The 6,000-nt window shown below is 47.5% G+C and overlaps 1 protein-coding gene across 4 annotated transcripts in view; it reads left to right on the forward strand.

The window, feature by feature from the left end:
* The window catches only part of LOC112457955 (carbonic anhydrase-related protein 10), a 111,486-nt gene that overhangs the window by 98,214 nt on the left and 7,272 nt on the right, over nucleotides 1–6,000 (forward strand). Inside the window, exon 1 of one of the 4 annotated variants that reach the window (XM_025021299.1) lies at nucleotides 4,677–5,078. The exons of 2 other annotated variants lie outside the window; for them this stretch is intronic. The gene's annotated coding sequence lies outside the window, so the exon portion shown is untranslated. One more of the 4 variants, XM_025021305.1, reaches the window with a different exon arrangement.

Here is a 6,000-nt window from a genome sequence, read left to right on the forward strand (position 1 = left end):
CGTTACATTCGTTTCTCGCATTGCAAATTAAAATTTGTAGTTTTGCCACAGCAAATATTGCTTGGAGACTGTGGGCATGCTAAGCGGAGTCTGCTCTTTATGGTCGTCCAACCGCCAGATAATTTCTTATAGCGCGCTCGAGAGCGAGAAATTTAATTGCCCAAGTTTGCTGCTTCACAACTTTTGTATCTTGTACGTTTCAAGTATTGCATCAAAATGTTTCGTTGCGCTCAAAACGGTTGCAGTCGCGACAAGTTTTGCGCGAGTTTTTCCACAGAGCGGTGAAGTAGTTAAAATTTTTGAGTCATTATAGAAACTCTGCCGACGCACTTACCTTTTTATTTCTAATAGCGAATTCGATTGGATGCACTCAGTGCGCCACTGGTGCATATTAAAGCCGTTGTACATGCACTGATTTAATCACTGATCTTTAAAGTAAAATGCAAATAGGTATCTAGACTGATAAAACCTCTTTTATGAAAACTGGAGATCTTAAATGATCAGAGCATCTCGAAATCTGCTCTGTTTTGATTGATGCATTCTTTAGCAAATATAAAGTCAATTAAAGAAATTTCAAAGAACGTTATATTTGTCAGATATTCCGCAATAAATATCGCAATTCTTATTGTATAAAATTTCGAGTCTATTTGAATTCAAATGGACCATAATAATTCATTGTTTACTTGTATCTGTTGTGTAGTTGTTCTGGAACTTCTCTTGGGAATATTTTGGGAAGCGTGCTGTCTACAGGCACGTATCAAGATATTTCGGATCTTATCCTGGATGTCTAGGTAATTTTCCGGACATTACCCATGACTTCGATTAACGGCTGGCTTCTAGTATCCGAGTTCAGAATAAAAATAACGTCACTCTTTGATTTAAAAGCGGAAGAAAGCATGTTACCCGTACAACGTAAAATATTAATTCTTTAAGTTATAAAATGTCGTTACTTGGTTTCGTCTAAATTTAGCAAAGTTAGTTTGTACATATGTGTAACTTATTAATGTTTGAGTTATAAAATATTTAAAGCTTTAATACTGAAATAAAAAAACTTCAGGAATATTATAATTATCATTAGTTTACTATAATTTGATCTTCTTACGATATTTCCATATGAAATCTCCAGCTTGCAGGTCAAAATAAATATCTTTTTATAACAATTAGTAAAATATAAAAATACAAATTTTACGCGATTTAAAAAAGACTTACGTCGTAAGACAGTGTACATAATTTTTGTTTATAAAAAAAAGATACAATGAATTATTTTCACGCTGAGGTCATTATTCTTCTTTTATCCGTTCTTTGTCTCATTCATCCGCGAAATTCATATTTGCATTCTGCGCTGGATGACTATTAATAAGTACGATATCGGAAACTGATAGTAATTAGATCGTTGCAGTCAAAGCTAATAATAATGCACGAATTACTATTCATAAGCCGCGCCATGCTCGTAGCATTCAGTTATAGCAATTACGCGCTCAAACGATCGTTTAAAGAGTTGAAAGCTCTCTGAGATATTTACCGTCCCCTGCGGCGGAAAAGCAGGATGCATGAATTGCCTAATTTAACTTCCAAAATTTGCAAGGTAATCACCAATTTAAACTCATATTTTCGGCTTGAGTAATCATATAGTAGCATTTTAGAACCTTGGCGAAATATATACGATACGGAAACGTTGTAAACGTTAATAACGGTTCTAAAGCTGCCCTAAAGTTTTGACAGAACATAATGTCACGTGACACGGCTAATTGCCTCTATACATTTTCACAATGATGAACCGCTATCTCTCATGTAAGTGGAACAGTCTTGCATTAGTCAGACGAAACCGAGGAACCTGCACCTATGATAAATACAAAAAAGTAGCGTGCACTCATCATTTTCACGCAAACGTTCATTTCTCATATTTTCTCGATCAAATTTTTTCGCTCGAACAATTTTATTTATGGAAAAAATGTTATATGTAAAAAATTATCTATCCTCTATTTTTCCTGTATGTACAATTAAGTACACATTTACGTAGGTATCAAAATTATGTAAACGCATCAAAACGTTTGCATAATTTTCTCCTTCAACATCCGTTTCCGCTTTGTAATAGTTCCATAAATTTCCTCCTCTCGACACCTTTCCTGCGCAGCTCCCTCTTTTTATGTCGCCTCTCGTCGTTAGACTATCGGACATCGACCAAAAACACCGCCCTGAATTTGTCCGATGGCCATAGGCTTTCGGGCCCCGGTGGCGTCTCTCGACATGTTCTCCGAAAGAGGCGAACTAGTTTGCTCACGCTACGGCGACACGATCGCCGGCCAAACACTCCCGCCCACGTTGTCTGGGGAAGCGCTTTTTTACATTTTTGCATATCCATGAGCGTCCCGGCTCGCGCGCGGGGCGAGCTAAGTCCGCAATATCGATAACCCATAATCGTCCTCGCTCGTCGCCGCCGCCACCGCCTATACACGCCTACGGCCGTCGTCGTTGTGGAACGTGCCGACACTAGGCTCGGACATAAGTCTCGCGGCAAATCCAATATCCAAACAGGCATGCACGTGCAACGGGCAATCAGATGCAGCCGCGAGAGTGCATCCGGACATTCGGACGCGTCTCATTGATTTGGCCGGTTGCACGATCGTCCCCAAAGATCTCCCTCTTTCCTCGCCCCTGTCTCTCGCGTGCACGACGACGACGACGAAAGCGTGGAGGACGACAGTGGGTCCGACGACGACGACGACGACGACGGCGGCGACCTGCTGGAGAGTGGCGTTCGCGGGGGGCAATGCCGCTTTGAAAATCGATAAGCGCCTCCGCGTAGAGTCGACCAGTCAGGGGCTTTTCGGTGTATCCGCGCGCCGGAGATCCTGGCGGGGGCGCCCGGTGACCTCGAAACGCCAACGCCAGAGGATCCCCGAGCGTAATTTCGCCCCGATGTGTCTATCGATATACTCACCGGCGGTGCCGGAAGTCGCCCGCCGTAAAGTTCCGCGCGGAACCGATGTCGATGACAGGATTAACGCTAGGCGATATGCCGCCTACATTCCTGCCGGGGAGGAGCCGAAAAGAGTTGGGTAGAAAACGCGGGGAAATTCACGGAAATAGAAGCGCTTCGGCGAAGTTCCCGTTTCAGTGATATTCTTGGACCGTGGAATTAAATAACTGTTTTATTCCGGGCATACCGGCAAAATTTAGAAAACGAAAGTTACCTTTTGTAAAATGCACAAAAAATTTATTCAGGATGTATATATATATAGGTATATAAATTTATTTGTTTGTGCTGACCCATTAATTACATCAAATGTGGATCAGTATCAAATGTCTGTATCAGTAATATTATTAGTAACAAAATACGTGCCTACATGCAATTGTAACATTTATCATAGATATATCTGTAATATTTTTCATAGAGAATCTACCATTTAATATATATCCTGTATAGTTATAATCTGTGTCGCGTAGCATATAGGTACGTACAAAAACACATTAATAATCCACGCCCGCTATTAATAAATCCACGCCGATCAATTTAATTTCCGCAGTGCGATAATTATAATTCAAATATCCGTTCAAAGTTGTATATCTGCGTTTGTGGTGGTTCAAGAAATATCCAGGCGGGACGGGATCAGTTTGCCGATATCCCCGATGGATTCTATAAATTCCTGGCATACTTCTCCGGAAAGCGGGAGCAACCCTGGGATCGACCGACCGAACGCCCGATATAATAGCGCGCTCTGGTTACGCGCGGTAAGTCCCGAGAAGAAAAGAAACGCGAATCCGATGGTGAGAGAGGGACGAAGGGTAGAGGCGAGAAGGAGAGAGAGGAAGAGGAGAGGGATATGCTCCAAGATTTTCCAACCCTCGATCCCTCTCCCTTTTGTGCAATCGAGCGCCGCCGCTTGCATACAAAGGGAAGGGAAATTGAGGAGAGAGCGGCTTCGAGGTCGCGCTCTACGACATTGCGCCCTTATCCGGCTTACGATTCCGGACGCTTCTCGCAAGAACGGGCTCGCTCCTCCTGCTGAAGGAGCGCAGCCCACCCCCTTTAAGGCAAATAGGTCAATTCGCCGTAATTCGAGCCGGCTCGCGCGCGATTCCTTCATGACTGAAGGAGAAAGAGAGAGAGAGAGAGAAGCGGAGAAGCGTCTTCGAGGTGTCCCTTTCCCTTCGTGCTTCCTGCCTTGCTCATTCCTCTCTTGTCCCGATTCACGTCAGCAACGGCGTTCGAATGCGCAAACGTCCTGACGAGGACGAGGACGAGGACGACGAAGACGACGACGATGATGGCTGCGAGCGAGCGTGCGAGCGAACGGAGGCGCACGAGGGAGTCTCGTCCCCCGTGTCCGGACGCGTCGATGCGGCGGCCGAACAAGCGCGAACGTAGCGAGCGAGCTGAGCGGGACGCGCAGGAGGAACGAATACGAAATAGATCGCGCGCGCGAGAGAGGATGAAGAAGGAAGGACAGGGGGGGAGAGAGAGAGAAGGTGAGACAGACAGAGAGAGGACGGAGAGTACGCGCACGCGGAAGGCAGAGAGGAAGGACACACCTGGCGCGTGCGCCATGGATACCCGTTGGGGGTGAAAGAGAGACCGCCGAGGATCGCCAGCGTGCGCGCGAAAGAGAAAAGGATTGCGCAAGAGAAGGGGGTGCGGGGGGTGAGGACGCGCGCGCGAAGAGGGACGTATACAGTCGCCTCGTAGGGCAGTTGTTCCTCCTTCGTCGTTCCTCCTTCGTCGTTCCTTTGCCGCTGTGCGCTTTTATAACGAAATTATTCCGTGATCGGGGGAAAAAAGAAATCAGAACAGGTGGAAGTGGAGGAATAACGGAGGAAGCGGTGAGAATAACGAGGGAATAAAAGGACAAGGGAGTATCCGCGCGGGAAGTTCTCGGACGCCGGGCGCCGCGAACCTGCCGCGACGCGCACGGCGGCAACGTCCTCCGGCGGCATCGTCCTCGTAGGGGACACCGGCCTGCTGCGTGGCGCGCGTCGTCGTGGCCGCGGTCGACGGCAAAATCGGTGGAAGAAGTGGTGCGCCGGCGGAGAAGGAGGAGGCGGAGGAAAGGAAGACGTCGTCCTTTTCGTCGTCCACGGTCAGTATCCCCTAGCGGCCTTAAGGGGAAAACAAGAGGCGTACCATAACACGGGGGCTCGCTCTTTTTCTCTCTCTCTCTTTTTTTCCTCTTTCTTTCTCCAGGGGATACCTAGAGTTTCTTTCGCCGGCTTCGCGCGCGCGAGATCGACTCGTCGACGACCGAGACCGGGAAGCGTCAGGACGGCCACGGGGAAACATCGCTCCCGCGATCACCGCTTATTGATTTCCGCAGGGGAGACGCCGCGCGCGTTCCCCATTTCGCGTTCTCGTCACGCGAATTTTCGGCCGCACCGTTCGTTCGTCGCCGCGTCGCGGCGTTTCGCGTCGCGGACCCTGCGATCGATTCGCGCGCGCTCCTGCCCCCGTCGCACCTGCGTGTACCTACTCTCTTTCTCTATCTTCCTCTTCCTCTATTTCTCTCTTTCCCTCTACCTCTAAATCATCCTCGATCAGTAGCCGTAGCTCGCTTCCGTGTCAAATGTGTTGAAGACGGTTTTAGTTAATACCGTTGACAGGATAACGTCAGGATGTGTCTTGGTCGCGTGACTGCGCACGGCGTCGCGGAGGCGATATGAGAAGGCAAAACGATCCAGGTATGAGATAACGGGCAATTGAAGCATGAAGGTATAAGTAGAAGTCATCAAGTAGAAACGGGGGTACGAGGAAATGGAAAATAGAGAGAGACGTGTGGCGGAGGAGGGGGGGGAACGCGGTGTGCGAGAATACAGCGTGTATATAAAGCAGAAGCCGATTAAGGTATGAAGGAATTGCGATTTACGAGAGGGAAGCAATCGATGCGGAAAGCGATCGAGAGATGTGTGCGAGAGAGAGAGGGAGAGAGAGAGGGGGAGAGAGAGAGAGAGAGAGAGAGAGAGAGAGAGAGAGAGAGAGAGAGAGAGAGAGAGAGAGAGAGAGAGAGA

The sequence above is a fragment of the Temnothorax curvispinosus genome, unplaced genomic scaffold (assembly GCF_003070985.1).
Source record: "Temnothorax curvispinosus isolate PA1 unplaced genomic scaffold, ASM307098v1 QBEX01000740.1, whole genome shotgun sequence".
Taxonomy (NCBI): domain Eukaryota; kingdom Metazoa; phylum Arthropoda; class Insecta; order Hymenoptera; family Formicidae; genus Temnothorax; species Temnothorax curvispinosus.